Consider the following 18449-nt stretch of genomic DNA (forward strand, 5'->3'; position numbering starts at 1 on the left):
CTCTCTCTCTCTCTCTCTCTCTCTCTCTCTCTCTCTCTCTCTCTCTCCTTGTCTCTCTCTCAAACTATAATTCAATAGACCACTTTCAGCTACAGTTTATGGTATACATCATGTAATTTGTTGTACTATATTTATCTATGAAAACTGTCTTCTCTCCTTTATTATAGTGTAAGCAAGCTCCATTATGTATGAATCATGTCTTGTTCACTGTTATGTTCTTATGGCCTCTCGCCCAATACCTTACATTCACTGACTCACATATTTATCAAGTGCCTACTGTGTTCCAGCCACCAAACTATCTGAAAGGCCAAGAAAGATAAAAAGATCACCAATCTTCAAGGAACTTACATTGTACTGGGAGACTGGGGGTGGTGAAAGGGGACAATTTACGCTGATAAGTTGGAAAAGTAAATATACAAAAAAGTACAAAATAATATGGGAATTCGAATCCAAACAACTAGGGGTGGGAAGAACCAGGAAAGGAAGTGAGGTGACCTAACTGAGCTCTGAAGGCAGTTATAGATTCTAAGAGGTGGGGAGGTAGGGAAACAGAGCATGAGAGAGACAACAGCGCAGAAATAAGATGTGGAATGTCTCATAAAGGAAACATAAAATAGGCCCGTTTGAAATGGAGAGTGCTTGCAGAACAATAAAGCTGGAAAGGTAACTTTAAGCAATGAATCAGATAACAAGCATTTATTTACCATGTTCCAGGCTTTGGCATAAAGACACAAAATGAAACCATTCCTGCCCTCTAGGAACTTACATTTTGTTTCCGGGGAAAAACCTTGTACACAGATAAAGAAATTTTTAAAATCCCATGTATCCCCTCCCTCCTATTCCCACAGCAACCACCCTATTCAGGGTTTCATTACATCTAGCCTGGACTACTTAACAATTCCTTCTGTGTATATATATATATATATATATATATAGAGAGAGAGAGAGAGAGAGAGAGAGAGAGAGAGAGAGAGAGAGAGAGTCTCTCCACTCTTCAATTCATCCTACACATTGCTACAAAAGTAATCTTGCAATTTGTGGTATAGGATAGAAAGTAGGCCTCATAGTCAAAATGACCTGTTTTAAAGTCCCACACTGTCTAGGTGATCCAAGAAAAGCCATTTAATTTCTCAATGCCATAAGCCACTAAGATAGTAAGCTGCCAAACAGTTGCTGATCCCCTCTACAATCCATCCTCCATTCATCAATGATCTTTCTAAATCAAAGGTCTGACCACGTCACCTTATCTCCTCCCCCCAATCAATCAACCCCACTGGCTCCCTGTTACATCCAAGATCAAATAAAAAGTCCTCTGGCTTTTAAAACCCTTCGTAACTTTAAACCCCTTCATAAATTTCCAGTGTTCTTACACCTTATCTGGCCCCTCCAAAAACTGTGATCGGGTGACATTGGTTTCCTCGATGTTCCTCAAACAAGGCATTCCATGCATCCTTACTGGCTGTCTTCATGGCCATACTTCTTTCCTTCCTTATCGTCACCTTCTCCCTTCCCCGGCTTTCTTCAAGTTCCAGCTAAAATCCCACATTCTCCAAGAAGTCTCTCCCAATCCTCCTTAATTCCAGTGCCTTTTCTCTGTCAGTTATCTTCAGTTTATCATGTTCATATCTTGCTTGTACATAGCTGCTTGCATGTTGGCTTCCCCATTAAAACTGTAAGTTCCTAGAGAGCAGGGTCTGGTTTTTTTTGCCTTTCTTCACATTACCAGCACTTAGCACACAGTAGGCAATAATACGCCTGGAACATAGTAGGCAATAATAAATGCTTACTGACTTGACAATCTAGATAAGTAAAAGGAGTTTCCTATGCCATTGAAATCACAAGTCTAAATTAAATACACATACATATGTATATGTATGCACATATACAATTACTGTTATTCATAGAATGATATTATGAGGCTGCTATTGATATTATTAAATTACCATCATATATCCTCAAAACTGATCACAACAGAGCTGTTAGAAAACTTTCAGTGGTTCCCTTTGCCTACATGATAAAGTCCAAACTGTAAGACCCTCTTCAATCTGGCTCCAACTTATCCTTCTGACACTGTATTCTATTCCCTCCAGCCAAAACTGTGACCCAAAGAGGCCCCATGACCTTCTGCATCCTTAACTGCTCACAATGTTCCCAAAGCTTGGAATGTCCTTCTATCTTCCTCTCTCCACCTGTCCAGTTCCCTATCCGTCTTTCAGCGTCCAGTTCCTAACCAACAGTGGAGTGTAAAAGGTTTCCAAAACGTTAGAGTACTATGTAAGTAATGAGCTTATTCCTCCATGACTACTTTACACAATCCCAAGAAGACTGTCCTTTTCTGAACTCAATCACTCTGACCTCTCTCATTCCACTTTCACATTCCTCCTTCTGCCCATCATGCTCCCTACTAGACTGTAAGATCTATTAGAAGAATTACAATTTATTTTGTCCCCTACAGACTCTAAAAACAATCCTTTGCACGTAGTAGGTGCTCAATTAATATGTGATGGGGGGAAGAATTACTGGTTGTAAGAATTTCAGAAAAAATTCTTTTGAAAATAATATGTCTCAATTAATCTTAACTGAAAGCTGACCCATCAGGAAAGGGTGATAAAAGATACACAAAAGGCTCACATCCTGGGAAAGTAGAGAGTGAGGGTAAGGCTGTCAAAACAAACTGTAAAGAAGCTGAAGTTTTCAGGGGAAAAAAAAAAGTGGAGAACCAGAAGTACTCTCCGGAGTCTACAAAGGGGAGGGACTAGTACTCCTGTATATGGTTTGCTCTAGGGCTCCTGACAAACAGTCATTTGAAGAACTTTACATGTGAATGCCTCCTGCAAAAAGGGCAAATAAAGGACGTGCTAAAACAGTTAGCAGGTCACACAGTCAAGCCAAACATACCAACGAAGGCACAGCTGCCTAACAAACATTAGCTCTGGTCTGGTCGGATACTTGGCTCCACACAGGCCACCAAGTCCAAGGCCGCCTGCCTCCGCTGGTCCCTCCCACGTCAAACTTCTAAGGTGCGCTCCAAAATTCCCACCACGTCGACAGCTGAAAGAAACCGCTATTTATAATCTCCCCTGGACGCTGATTGGTCGGGGCTGCTTAATAGTCATTTCTATCCAGGAGTTTTAATTTGTGGCATGCAGACGAACTCCTGCTCCTGTCCCTCTGTTATCAGCTCGGGACTATAACCTTCCTTCAAATGGCCGTCCTGTAGGACAACTCGGGCCGCCTCCTTCGTCCTCCTCCACGGGTCAAGCTTACGATGTAGGGAATCTGCTACTCTTGGGGTGCAGATTCCTAACCCTGAATGCCCCCATCCATACACAGTCTGAGGTCTTTAGTAACGCCCTTTGTCTTAGCTCTACTAAAATTCTTCCCTACACCAGCTTTAGTGGAAAGAGGGCAGCATTTGGGAGGATCTCTGTTCAAATCCCAGATCTGCCACGTATCACCTGTGTGACCTTGGGCAAGTCACTTAACTGGGCCTCAGTTTCCTTATCTATAAAACTAAGGGCTGGTATCAAGGTCCATTCCTGCTGTAGAGATCAGCAGGGCCTTTTAAGTGCACGATCCTTGGAAGAATACCGCCGCCCGCCCGCGCCGCGAGTGCACAAAGCCGGCGCACTCCACATTCAGTGCCATCTGTCTGTGTCTGTCTGTATCTGTCATTCTGTCTGTCTCTGTCTGTCTCTCTCTTTCCCCCTCCCTCTCCCTCACTGTTCAGCTCCGCAACGGGCATCCTTGACCCGTAAGTCTGCAGACTCTGGCTCTCGCCTGTGGTCATCCTCCCCCTGCCACCTCCCGCTCCCATACATTGCAAAGGAACCACCATCACCCCCACTCCCGCGCTGTTTCTGAACAAACCCCCTCCTCGCTAGCAACAGAGCCGGCCTCAATGCTCCCTTTCCTACGATGTTACATTTTATCTGATTCCACCATCCCGCCCCCTTTTGCACTAAGACCACTTTCTTTACCAGAGCAAAGAAACGGGACCAGGAGCCTGCCCAGGGCTCGCGAGCCCCTTTCCCGCCGCTTCAGCCCAAACAGCTGCCCCGCGTCTCCCGCCCACTGGCCACACGGCCTGCACCTGCAGCACATCTGCTACCACCGTGCCCAACTGACCTTTTCTCGGAGGGAGAGAGCCTGCCCGGGAAGGGGGACCCGGCGATGGCAAGCGGGAGGCTCCGCTCCCCACCAGGGTTTGCACCTTCAACCCGGAAGAAGAGCGCGCGGCGAGCCTGGATCAGCTCGGTTCGGCGAGGCGTCCACGTGACGCTCTCACCCCTTTCCCCGCCCCCTCTTCACGGGCCCCCAGTTTTCCTCCCTCCCCTCTTTGCCCTTCTAGCTAGAAGAAGGATAAACCGGTGGAAAAATACCCGCTTTGGGCAATGCTGCTTGCTGAAGGGAGCAGCCCACCCCGCCCCAGCACAGCTGCAGCCTCTTTGTCTCTACTCCTCGGTCCTCCGCCCCTCCGAGCAGTTTCCTTCTACCGGTTCTTGTCAGTCAAGGCGCATGCCAACCACCGATGCCGTCTGAGGCCAAGTTTGCCAGTCTGACTTCTCTCCTTGAAAAAGCCTAAGTACAAACTAGGATTTCCTATTTGGTTCTTCTCCAGACTACAAAAGACTGTAGAATGACTGGTCTTTTGTAATTTAACTTAATTCTCAAGCTTTCTAGGAAAATCACAACTGATCTGTAATAGGATATAAAAGGAGGAGAAGGGGAGAGCTATGTATAAAGGGCGGGAATAGGATACTTTTGTATTTTTTTTTCCACTCGAGGAGGAATTAAATGCTTAGGAAACTATGTCAGAGTTCTGAAATGTAATGTGCATGTGTGCTCACAGGCTTCAAATCTAGCACAGAGGAAGTCAAATACTTTCCTAGGTGCCTGTAGACACCTCTCTTTTTCTTTAGGAGTGAACATTCTAAGAAATTTCTTGACAATATCTTTACTAATTTGGGCAAAGCATTAAGGGAATTAAAACACAATACAATTCCAGGTGTTCTTTTCACATAAATGGATAGGCCCACAGGATTTAGCCTAGTTCAGCCTTCTCATTTAACAGATGAGGAAACTATACCTTTAAATTTTATTTTTGTAATTTTATTATTTAGTCTGTGAATGTCTTGCACTTAAAAGGGGGGAGGGTTTTTTTTCTATGGAATAGAAATTTAAATATTAAATAGTTGTGAACAGAAAGCAGAATTTAGACATTTTGACTGATATTTAAAAAGAGAGAACAAGGGTACTCTACATCCCTTGATACAAGGTGAAAAGAGACCAACAGTAATTAGAACAAAGACTGAGTCTGCAGAGACAAGCAACTAACAGCAGATCAAAGCAAATAAATTGATGCTAAAAGCAGTTCAATTAGAACCAATAGAGACCATAGCTAATCTCAGTGGAAGAGTTTTCATTATGATTATCATGTTAAGTATTTATAAAAAGACCAAATAAAAGGAAAAGGATCCATATGCACAAAAACATCCACAGCAGCAATACCTGTAGTTGGGGGAGGAGAAGGAAAGAAACCAAGAAAGTGCCCATCAACTGGGAAAGAGCCTAACAAACTACAGTACATGAATATAGTGGAACATCACTGTACCACAAGAAATGACCAAAAGGACAACCCCAGGGAAACCTGGAAAGACCTTCATGAGTTGATGCAGAGTGAAGTGAGAAAAACTTAAACAACAATACTTAAGTTATATAGTATGTCATTGACTGTCTTCCAAAAACATCAATAAGTTTGGAGAAAGTGGTATTTGGGAGATAGTATGTGAACATTTCTATCTGATCAGGAGTAGTGTGAAAGCCCACAATTCCTATAGATTCCACAGACATTCAAAATATCCTGAAATAATTTCGAGTTTTCAGGATAAATCGTAGTAACCTCCCCTTTAAACTTGGAGCTGAATCTGTCAGCTCTGCTAGAAATCTGCAGAGCCTATAAGGTGGTGATTGGCTCCATTTCCTTCTCCTCCTTTTCATTACTACTAAACTTTATGAGAGGACTAAAAATAATTCTCTTTATGCTCAAATTCAATTCCATGCCAATTGCATCTGTAGCAACCTGGGTTTTGCACAAATCATCAGGATCATTAAACTTTTTTGTGTGGCGAGTTTTGTCCCAGGTGGGAGAAACATTCCAATCCCTAAATCAAAACTTGTCAACTTATAGAGTAAAATATTCTTACTAAAACAGATAGTGCAGTCAGTCTCCAGGCTGAAGGTTATCTAAAGGCTCAAGTGCATGATTCAACATTTGACGAAGGTAAGTCTGATAGTTTCAAATCTGTTGTGTATGTCAGCTCCATCACTGTATCAATAGTCAACAGCTTCTCCACAAATGGATTTCTTCAGCACAGAGCCCTCTGAGTGCTGTAGTCCAAGCTCATCCTCTAGCTGGATCTTTACTCATTTGAATTTTATTAATGACAGTCACTTCATAAGAGGTTGTCAACACCATACTACAGTACAAGCAACATGAGCAGCTTGTTTTCCATCTTAATTTGTGATCACCCATTACCAAATAACATAACACATCCAATAGCATCATTACTCTTTTCAAAGATCTCATAGGCCAACAGCTTTAAAGGGCCTCAATAAACTCCAGATTTTGCACTAAATATCTTTGATTGGTTATTGGTGGGGCCAACATAGAACACTATCTTCTGTCTAATTGATTTGGCTTCTGGGTACCTGCTGGATGTTAGTCATAAGTCATTAATCTTATGAAGATTATGCTTATGCAACCAAAACTAGTCTGGGCATCCCCAATTTAAGCAATTTGAAGGCCTGCATTCCCTTAAACATTTATAAAAATATTTCATTACCTCTTCTTTCTAGCCCTTGAACAAGGAATGTTTTCTCATTCTCACAAATCCTGGCAGTTGCATTTTAAATGTTTTCCCCACAGTCCCCCTTTTCTCCCTGTTTTATTCCCCTTTCCTCAACCCCTTCCTGTTCTGTGAAAAGTGTTATCCTAAATTGCTGCAGAATGCTGCTGATTGGCTGTATATACTAAGTGGACCTGAAAAGCTACAAAAACTGAATCAGTGCCCTAAGATGCTAAAGCTATTACCAGCACACAATCTTCCTTAGCATACTAAGAAATCATTTTCTTAATGGATCCAGTTGGGGGCTGAGATGCTATCTAGGATCTCCAGGAACACAGGCTGAGAAATTGCTCAAACGTGGTCATTTTAATTTCCCAATAGTAAAATTTTATTGTTTTCTTTTTCCTTCCATTTACACTATTATAGTTGTGCATATTGTTTTCCCATTTCTGCTTACTTCACTTTGTATGAGTTTGTATAAATCTTCCCATGTTTCTCGGTAGTCAGTATATTCATCCTTTCTAACAGTATAATAAATTCCATTATATTCATATACCACAACTTGTTTAACCGTTCTTCAGTCAATGAGCATCTACTTTGTACTTGGAGAAGCTAGATGGCACAGTGGATAGAACCCTGGGCCTGAAGTCAGGAAGACTTGAGTTCAAATCTGGCCTCAGACACTTATTAGGTATATGACCCTGGGCAAGACACAACCTCTATCTACCTCAGTTTCTTCAGCTATAAAATGGGGTAATAATAGCACCTACCTCACAAGATAGTAAGAACTAAGTGAGATACTATTTGTAAAGCACTTAGTACAGTACTTGACACATAATAAGTATTTAATAAATGCTTATTTCCAGTTGTTCACTACTATAAAATGTACTACTATAAATAGATTGATGCAAATGGAACCTTTATTTTTGTCACTGAAGGCTTTGGGATAAATGTGTAGCAGTGTAATTACTAGAACAAAGAGCATTTTCTTTGAATAAATATAAACTGCTTTTCAGAATGGTGAGGCAATTCACAACTCCATTAACAATGATTTAGTATGCCTGTCTTTCCACAAACCCTCCAACATTAACTATTGCCATCTTTTATTAACTTTGCCAATTTGTTGGGCATAAGGTGGATCCTTAGAGTTGTTTTGATTTGAATTTCTCTGTTATTTATTTGGAGCAATCTGTAATAGGATTGTTAATAATTTAAAAGAGATCTATATAAATTGTTACAATTCAAAATATGTTTACTATTTAAAAACATTTATGAAGCACTCATTCTATGAAGAAATGGTATAGGCTAGACTGCTAAATACACACTCCCTCTCTCTCTCTGTATACATATATTTATGTATGTATATGTATGTGTGTATGTATATGTATATGTATTGTACAACCAAGGCTAGTCTGGGGATCCCCAGTTTGGAGATATGTATATATATATAGATAGATAGATAGATAGATAGATAGATAGATAGATAGATAGATAGATACACACATACATACACACATATATATACACACACATATATATACATATATATATATATATCCAGTTTGGGGCTATACACACGCATCCACACACATATAATAATAAAGAAGCAGGATTATAGGAAACAATTTTTCCTATAATCTAAAAAAACAAGATATATCCTCCTCATAATAAGCACTATAAATGGTCATTTTCCCCCATCAATCAATTTATGAATTAACAAGCACTTATTAAGAATCTACTATGGAGGCACCATGCTAAGCACTAAGAATACAAAGAATAAAAAAATCCCTACTTTAGGAACTTACATTCTATTGGGGAGGATAGATGGATACATAATAGATAGATAGATTCAAAGAATAAATATAAAGCAAATACAAGATAGTTTAGGAGAAAGGGTATTAATAGTTTGGAAGATCAGGAAAGGCTTTGCATAGAAGGTGGTGCTTAAAGGAAGACAGGGATTCTATGAGGCAGAGATGAGGAGGGAAAGCGTTCCAGGCACAGTGAGCAGCCAGCCAAAGCAGAGATATGGGTGAGGAAGTACTATCTAAGAAGACTAGAGAGAATGCCAGTTTGGCTATATCATAGAGTATGGGAAGGTTAGGTACAAGTTGTGAATGACTTAAAAGATAAACAAAAGAAATGAGTTACAGATATACCCACACACAACATATATGTATAGATATATACATATGTATAATATGCTTATGTATATATATATATAGATAGATATATCTGAGTCATTTGCATAGAGATGATAGTCAAACTTATGAGAATTAATGAGGTCACCAGAGAAAGTATAAAGATAGGAGAAAAAGGACCAGGATAGAGCCTTGGGAGAACACCCACAATTGGCAGGCATGTTGAGTTATCAAAGGAGAATGAAAAGAAGTAAGTAAAATGGGAGGAGAATCAGGAGAGAATAATGTCAGTAACATTTAGAAAAAAGAGTATCCAGGAAGAAAATGATCAGTACTGTCAAATGCAACTGATAGGTCAAGAAGGATGAGTACTATGAAAAGACTACTAGATTTGGTTACTAAGAGATATCTGTAACTTTGGAGAGAACTATTTAAGCTGAGGGATGAAGTCAGAAGCCAGAAACAAAGGGCTGTGGGGTGCAGGCAGTGAGTGTAGACAGGTTTTTCTAGGAATTTCTCTGACAAAGGGAGTAAAGATAAAGGATTATAGTTTGTTGGGTTAGTGGAAGTGTTTTAAGAATGGAGAAGCCTTAAGTAAGTTTAAAGTCATCAGGGAACGAGCCAGTAAACAAGGAAAGGTTGAAAATTAGACTTGTAGTCAAGAAGACTGGAATTAAAATTCTACCTCAAATACTTAACATCTTTATGTACCTGGGTAATTCATTTAATCTCTGTCTCAATTTCCTCATTTGTAATTGTAAATCACAATAGCTCTTACCTCTCTTGAGGTGAAGAGCTTTGTAAACCTTAATTTGTTAACTGTTATTAAGTTGATGATTGAGAGGACTAGTGCTGGATAAGACAGAAGATAATGAAACCTAAGCAATGGTATGCTGGTAAATGCTTAATAGTTGGTTCTCAAAAAATGTTTATATAAATATATATGTAGATGTACATATGTATGTAGATGTAGATATACATGGATAACCCACTTTTTAGTTAAATTTGCATTATTAATGTTTTGTCTATTACTTTTAGTGCAAACAATCAACAAAACAACAAATCAAGCCCTCATTTGTAGCATCTGCTGATTTCCAAGGTGTAAATGCTCACATTGAAAATTTAGCAATTGGTTCTTCTAAGCTGGTTTGAGCTGCCTCCAGTACATCCCTAGACAAGGGTACATGTGTTGGTATTGGCAAGGAGGAAAACTACCCTATAAAAGACCAGAGAAGAGAGGGTGGAGAATGATAAAGGGTTTTTGAGATCAAAAAAGAGGGGAAAGTTCCCAGCAAATCTGTCTTAATTTTCTCAGTAAGAGACAAAGTCCTCAAATAAGAGAATGGAGGAGGAAGGCTGGAGAAGTTTAAGGAGAGAAGAGGTTTGGAATAGCTTCTTTGGGGAATGGGATAGGTATTCAATTAGGAAGGAATACAAGGATGACTTGCTACAGTGATGACTCAATTGAGGTATGGTAAGGTAGGGTACCTAGTTAGTAGATTTGTTGTGGTTTGGGGTTCTGGGAACCCCAAAATGTAAGGGCAGGAGGGAAGGGGAGGTCTCCATGGAAAGAATTTAGTCACTCAAGCCTTCTTTCAGTCAAAGTAGTGAGGTTAATTGTAACACCCAAATGGTGGGCAGATTCCTAGTAAATCTGCATCTTAATGGGAGTGAAAATGATAATTTTTTACACAAAAAGGGAAAAGATCTTCATGGGATTAAGGAATAGTAGGTAGACTGGGGTGGGTCAGGTGCAGACAATGAACGAAGTTAAATGGGTGGAGAGTCTCAGTGAAAGAATGGGCAGTTAAAAGGATTATTGAGTGCCTAGGTGGACTGGGATGGGCCAGATGCCTCAGGTGAAATGCCAGGGACTGGGTTGCATGAGAAAATCCAGGGTCCAGGTCCCATCACCCCATTAGACTGTTGTGTGACTTTCTCTAGCTCTATTTAACAGGATATATTTATATGAATGAAGAAAGAATAGAGTAATCCAGGTCTGGGGTTAAGCAAGGGATGATTGTGAATAGGATAAAGAGGCAAGAGCAGTGTGGCATTGAATTGGTCTACTATAAGTATTCAATTTGGACTTCTAGTGCCAAGATGATGGAAGCTCTCCTCTGAAGTTCTCCTCTGAAGCTCTCCAAAATTCCCCTATAAACAACTAGGAAACTTCCTCAGAATTGATCTAGGAGCAAGGAAACAGCATACCAGCACGGCAGGAAAGGTCTGTCTCACTGGAGTGGGAGGGGAGAGAGGTCCAAGAGCAGGAGCAGGGAGCCTGAAGGGGTCCTGTAGCAAGGCTCCAAGCCTGGGGAAATCCACCAGTGAGGCCTCACCCTCCTGCAAACCAGCAGCACCCTAGGCAAGTGTCCAGTCTATGCAAGGCAGCAAGGCCCTACACCAGTGACCCCACCCCTCAGCACAAGCCACTAGTGAGGCCTTGACTCCATTGTTGACCAGTAGTGAAACTCACCCCGGGGCTGGCCAACAGCAAGACCCCACCCCAGGGGCCTGCCAGCAGAGAGACACAGTTTCTGTAGCAACCCAGCATCCTTGGGGCAGAACAGCAACAGTATTACTCTTCCAGGCCTGCTAGCAGAGAGGCCCTGTTTCCATAGTAACCCAGCAACAAGGCCCCACCCCTGGGGCAGACCAGCAACAAGATCTCTCCTCCAGGGCCAGTCACCAGAAAGACTCTATTACCATGGCAAACAGTAGCAAGGCTCCACCCCTGGGACAGACCAGACACTAACCTCCACACCCAGGCCCCCACCCCCCAATACAAGCCAGAAGGGAAGCCTACCCGTCTGGTGAAAGCAAGCAGCTAAGGTCTGAAGCCCAGTTAAAGCCAGTAGTAATACTGTGCCCTAGCACAAAAACCTTGGGACAGTGTAGGACCAGAGCCCAACTCTCATATAAAAACACTAAGTCACAAAAAAGGCAGGAAAATGAGCAAAAAACAAAAAAAAAAAAAAAAAAAGGGCTTGACTACAGAAAGTTACTATGATGACAGGGAGTATCAAGGCAGAAATTTAGATAAGGACAATAGTGTCAAAATGGCTACTTGCGACACCTCAAAAAAAATGTAATTTGGTCTCAGGCCCAAAAAGAATTCCTGGAAGAGCTTAAAAAAGGATTTTTAAAGCCAATTAGAGAAGTAGAAGAAAAATTGGGAAAAGAAATGAGAGTAATACAAGAGAATCATATAAAAAGAGTCAATAGTATGGGAAAAGATACCTAAAAATGTACTGAGGAAAATAACTCCCTAAAAAATAGAATTGGCCAAATAGAAAAGGAAGTACAAAAGCACACTAAAGAAAATAACTCCTAAAAAATTAGAATTGAGCAAGTGGAAGCTAATGACCTTATGAGACATACAAAAAGTAAAAAATAAGAAAAAAATGTGAAATTTCTCTTTGGAAAAACAACTGACCTAGAAAATAGATCCAGGAGAGATAATATAAAAATTATTGGACTACCTGAAAGCCATGATAGGGAAAAAAAAAAAAAACCTGGACATCTTTCAAGAAATTATCAAAGAAAATTGCCTTGATATATTAGAACCAGAGGGAAAAAATAGAAATTGAAAGAATCCACCAATCACTGCCTGAAAGAGATCCCAAAATGAAAATTCCCAGAAACATCATAGACAACTTCCAGAGCTCACAAATCAAGGAAAAAGTACTGCAAGCAGCCAAAAAGAAACAATTCAAATATCATGGAGCTATAGTTAGGATTACACAGGATTTGGCAGCTTCGACGTTACAGAACGGAGGGCAAAGGAGTTAGTATTACAACCAAGAATTACCTACCCAACAAAACAATATAATATTTTAGAGGGAAAATAGATATTTAATGAAATAGAATACTTTCAAGCATTCCTAATTAAAAGACCAGAGCAGAATAAAAAAAGTTGACTTCCAAATACAAGGGAATACAAGGGTAATATAAAAAGGTAAAAAAAGGAACAAGAAAATGAAAACATAAGAAATCCAATAAGAGTAAACTGTTTATATTTCTTTATGGCAAGATAATATTTGTAACTCTTAAGAACTTTATTACTATAAAAGCAATTAGAAAGAGTATACATAAACAGAGGCAGTGGATATAAGGTGACTTTCATGGAATGATACCCCAAAAAACAAAATAAAGGGGAGAAAGAAAATTGTACTGGAAGAAAAAGAAGGGGGAGGGTTTGAATGGTGTAAAATATTCTACATAAAAGACGCATAATGGAAAGGAAGTAGGGTGGGGTGGCAGGCAAAGCTTAAACTTTACTCTCATCAAAATTGGCTCAGAGAGGGAATAACACACACCCTCGGTTGGATACAGAAATTTATCTTACCCAAAAAGGAAGTAAAAAGGGACAGGGATAATAGAAAGGGGAGGAGGGACTGATAAAAAGGAGACTAGATTGGGGAAGGTGATCAGCAGTAAAAACCCTTGTGAGGAGAGAAAGTGTGTGGAGTAAGAGGTGGGGGGATAAAGAAGGGGAAAATAGTATAAAGAGAAATAATACAATTAGTTATCATAACTATAAATGTGAACGGGATGAACTCACCCATAAAATGGAAGTGGATAGCAAAATGGATTAAAAACCAGACTCCTACAGCATGTTGTTTACAAGAAACACATTTGAAGCAGGGAGATACACATAGGGTAAAGGTAAGGGGACTGGAAGAAAATGTATTATGCTTCCACTGAAGCAAAGAAAGCAGGGGTAGCAATCATGATCTCAGAGAAAGCAAAAGCAAAAATAGATCTAATTAAAAGAAACAAGGAAGGAAACTATATCTTGATGAAAGGTACCATAGATAATGTGAAGTCATATCAATACTAAACATATATGCACCAAATGGTATAGCATCTAAATTTTTGAAGGAGAGTTGAATGAGTTACAGGAGGAAAATAGATAATAAAATTATAGTAGTGGGGGACCTAAACTTTCCCCTCCTAGAACTAGATAAATCTAATCAAAATATGAACAGTAAAGAAGTTAAGGAGGTGAATAAAATTCTGGAAAAGTTAGATATGATAGATCTCTGGAGAAAACTGAATGAGAATAGAAAGGAATATACCTTTTTCTCAACAGTACATAGCATCTACACAAAAATTGACTATGTATTAGGACATTAAAAACCTCAAAATCAAATGCAGGAAAGCAGAAATAATAAATGCATATTTTCAGATCATAATGCAATAGAAATTACAATAATGGGAAATGAAAAGAGAGGTTAAAAATTAATTGGAAATTAAATAATCTAATCCTAAAAAATAAGTTGATCAAAGAACAAATTATAGAAACAATCAATAATTTCATTAAAGAAAATGACAACGATACAACTTACTAAAATTTATGAGATGCAGGCAAAGCAGTACTTAGGGGAAAATTTATATTTTTAATTGCTTACATAAATAAAATAGAGAAAAAGCAGATCAATGAAATGGGCATGCTACTTAAAAAAACCGAGAAAAAGAATAAATTAAAAATCCTCAATTAAACACCGAATTGGAAATCCTGAAAATCAAAGGAGAGATTAATAAAATTGAAAGTAAGAAAACTATTGAACTAATAAATAAAACTAGAAGCTGGTTTTATGGGGGGAAAAAACAACAACAAGAAAATAGATAACCACTGGTTAATTTGATTTATAAAAAAAGGAAAAAGAAAACCAGAGTTCTAGTATCAAACATGAAAAGAGGGAATTAACCACCAATGAAGAAGAAATTAAGACAATTGTTTGCCCAATTATATACCAATACATTTGATGATCTAAATTAAATGGACGAATATCTACAAAAATATAATTTATCCAGATTAACAGAAGAAATAAAATACTTAATAACCCAGTCGTAGAAAAAGAAATCAAGTCAAGCCATCAATGAACTTTCTAAGGAAAAATCCCCAGGACCAGATGGATTCACAAGCAAATTCTACCAAACATTTAAAGAACAATTAATCCCAATACTATATAAACTATTTGGAAAAACAGGTGAAGGAGGAGTCCTACCAAAGTCCTTTAATGACACAAATATGATGCTGATATCTAAACCAGGAAGGGCCAAAACAGAGAAAGAAAATTATAGACCAATTTCCCTAATGAATATTAAGGCAAAAATTTTTAAATAAAATACTAGCAAAGAGATTACAGCAATATATCACAAGGATCATATACTATGACCAGGTGGAATTTATACCAGGAATGTACAGCTGGTTCAATATTAGGAAAATCATCAGCATAATTGACCATATCAACAAGAAAACCAACAGAAATTATATTATTATCTCAATAGATGCAGAAAAAGCTTTTGACAAAATACAGCACCCATTCCTATAAAAATACTGGACAGCATAGGAATAAATGGAGCTTACCTTAAAATAAGTAATATTTACTTCAAACCATTAGCAAGCATTATCTGTAATGGGGATAAACTAGAAGCCTCCCCAGTACAATCGGGGTAAAGGATGTCCATTATCATCTCTATTATTTAATGTTGTACTAGAAATATTAGCTATAGCAATAAGAGAAGAAAAAGAAATTGAAGAAATTACAATAAGCAATGAGGAAACAAAATTATCACTATTTGCAGATAATACAATGTTATACTTAGAAAATCCTAGAGAATCAACTAAAAAACAACTTGAAATTATTAACAACTTTAGCAAAGTTGCAGGATACATAATTAAAATAACTGTAGACAATATATAATACTTGGGAATCTACGTGACAAGATAAACTCAGGAACTATATGAGCATAACTATAAAATACTTTTCACTCAAATAAAGTCAGATCTAAACAATTGGAAAAATATTAGTTGCTCATGGATAGGCTAAGCCAAATATAATAAAAATGACAATTCTACCTAAATTAATCTATTTATTCAGTGACATACCAATCAAACTGTCAAAAAATTATTTTATAAAGCTAGAAAAAATAACAACAAAATTCATCTGGAAGAACAAAAGCTCAAAGATATCAAGGGAATCAGTGAAAAAAAAATTCAAAAGAAGGTGGTCTAGCAGTACCATTTCTCAAACTGTATTATAAAGCGGTACTTATCAAAACAATCTGGTACTGGCTAAGAAATAGAGTGTGGATCAGTGGAATAGATTAGGTACAAATTAACATTATAGTAAATGATCATAGTAATCTAGTATATGATAAACCCAAAGATCCAAGCTTCTGGAACAAACACTCATTATTTGACAAAAACTGCTGGGAAAACTGGAAAATAGTATGGCAGAAACTAGGTATAGACCAACATCACACACCATATAAGATGATAAGGTCAAAATGGGCACATGATTTACACATAAAAGGTGATACTATAAGCAAATTAAGAAAGCATGTAATGGTTCATCTGTCAGATTTACAGATAAGGGAAGAATTTAAAACCAAAGGAGTTATAGAGAGCATTACAAAATGTGAAATACATAATTTTGATTATATAAAATTAAAAAGTTTTTGCACAAGCAAAACCAATGCAATTAAAAGTATAAGAAAATCAGAAAACTGGGGTGGGGGAATTTTGTAGCAAGTATCTCTGATAAACACTTCATTTCTCAAATATATAGAGAACTGAGTCAAATTTATAAAAGTACAAGTTATTCCCTAATTATTAAATGTTCAAATGATGTGAACAGGCAGTTTTTAGACAAAGAAATCAAAGAGGTATATATAGTCATATGAAAAAATGATCTAAATCACTATTGATTAGAGAAATTCAAATTAAAACAACTCTGAGGTACCACCTCACATCTGTTAGACTGGCTAATATAACAAAAGGAAAATCTTGGATGTTGGAGGGGATATAAGAAAACTGGTACACTAATGCGCTATTGGTGGAGTTGTGAACTGATCCAACCATTCAGGAGAGCAATTTAGAACTATTCCTACTGCTAAGTCTATATCCCAAAGATATCCAAAAAAGGGGAAAGGGACCTATTTGTACGAAAATATTTATAGCAACTCTTTTTGTGGTGGCTAAGAATTGAAAATCAAAGGAATGCCCATCAATTGCTCATCAACAAGCTGTGGTATATGATTATAATGGAATGTTATTGTGCTATAAGAAATGACAAACAGGATGATTTTAGAAAAACCCAGAAAGACTTACATGAACTGATGCATAGTGAAGTGAACAGAACCAGAACACTGTACACAGTGACAGTAACATTGTATGATGAAAAACTGTGAATGACTTAGCTATTCTTAGCAATACAATGATCCAAGACAATCCCAAAGGACTAATGATGAAGCATACTATCTACCTCCAGAGAAAGAATTGATATTGTTTGAATACAGACTGAAGCATGCTATTTTTCACTTTCTTTCATTTTCTTTTATTCTAGTTTTCTTCTACAAAACAACTAACATGGAAGTGTTTTACATAAGTGTATATGTATAACCAAATCTGCTTACCTTCTCAGGGAGGGGGAAAGGAAGGAAGGAAGGGATAGAATTTGTAACTCAAAATTTTAAATAAAAGCCTTAAAGAATTAGTAAAAAAAAGGATTCAATTGGGAAAGAATGAAAATGAAGTCAGAGCAGAGGTAAAGTACTGAGGGATGGGAGATTAGGGTTCGAGATAAGGCCAAAGAATAAATTTAGAAAGAATGAGATTTAGGGAAAGACATAGATATAGGGGGATATGGTCAGATAGAGAGGACTGCCAGTTTTTGATCAAGGAAATAGAGGGCAATTGGGGGAGGGAGAGGAGGAGTGAAAGAATAGGTCAAGAGATGTGAGGAGATTAAGGAACTAGGAGGTTCAGGTAGTTTCGTGGGAGTTTGTGGAAGCATCAGCATGCATGTGGAAGATTACTTAATAAAAGGGTAAGAATTAAGGAGGAGAGGAAGACAGTGAACCAAGTATTGCTCTCCTTAATAAAAGAAGGAGAATAACTTTAGGGTCAGTAGACAACTACCATGATTTGTATAGGATGATAGAGTGAATTTCAAAGGAGAAGTTGCTGAGGGATGGTGTAAAATTAGAAAGGGTATAATTATCCTGATTGTTTGACTAATTAAAAAATAAAAGCTTCCCTATCTTCTATTACAGCTTATATCCTCCAAAAGAATATAAGTTTCTTGAGAACAGGAACTGTTGGTTTGTTTGTTTTTTTCCTAGCACCTGGCACAGTGCCTTACATATAAAATTTTGTTGAATTGAAATATATAGTGATGTCATCATTTCTGTGGGACTTCTCAGTATCAATGCCTTTTTGCAAACTGGTTAGGGATCTATCCTAAATTTGTACAACATCAGCGTGTACATATAATTCTGTTTTAGCACAGGTCCTTTTTGTCTCTAATCATCCAAATCTCCATTAAATATAGTTATTTGGCAGTATTAATTTCCTTTCCTGAGGTTACCATTTTTAGCCATATGGTGGCACTAGTGTATTGTTTGTAATGTATTTTGCCTTGCTCAACAATTCATCTTACCTGAAGAG

General features: G+C 38.1%; 1 protein-coding gene and 2 pseudogenes across 2 annotated transcripts in view; all 3 read right to left on the reverse strand.

Moving 5' to 3' along the window:
* The window catches only part of LOC114044140, a 5909-nt pseudogene extending 2261 nt beyond the window's left edge, over positions 1 to 3648 (reverse strand).
* The window catches only part of NNT (nicotinamide nucleotide transhydrogenase), a 113091-nt gene extending 108854 nt beyond the window's left edge, over positions 1 to 4237 (reverse strand). Inside the window, exon 1 of one of the 2 annotated variants that reach the window (XM_027863491.1) lies at positions 4129 to 4237. The gene's annotated coding sequence lies outside the window, so the exon portion shown is untranslated. The remainder of the gene's footprint in view (positions 1 to 4128) is intronic. The other variant, XM_027863492.1, reaches the window with a different exon arrangement.
* A 1472-nt stretch (positions 4238 to 5709) lies between these two features.
* LOC114044141 lies at positions 5710 to 11543 on the reverse strand (annotated as a pseudogene).
* Between the last annotated feature and the right edge of the window lie 6906 nt (positions 11544 to 18449).

This window comes from Vombatus ursinus, unplaced genomic scaffold (assembly GCF_900497805.2).
Source record: "Vombatus ursinus unplaced genomic scaffold, bare-nosed wombat genome assembly UNPS02014772.1, whole genome shotgun sequence".
In the NCBI taxonomy this organism is placed as follows: domain Eukaryota; kingdom Metazoa; phylum Chordata; class Mammalia; order Diprotodontia; family Vombatidae; genus Vombatus; species Vombatus ursinus.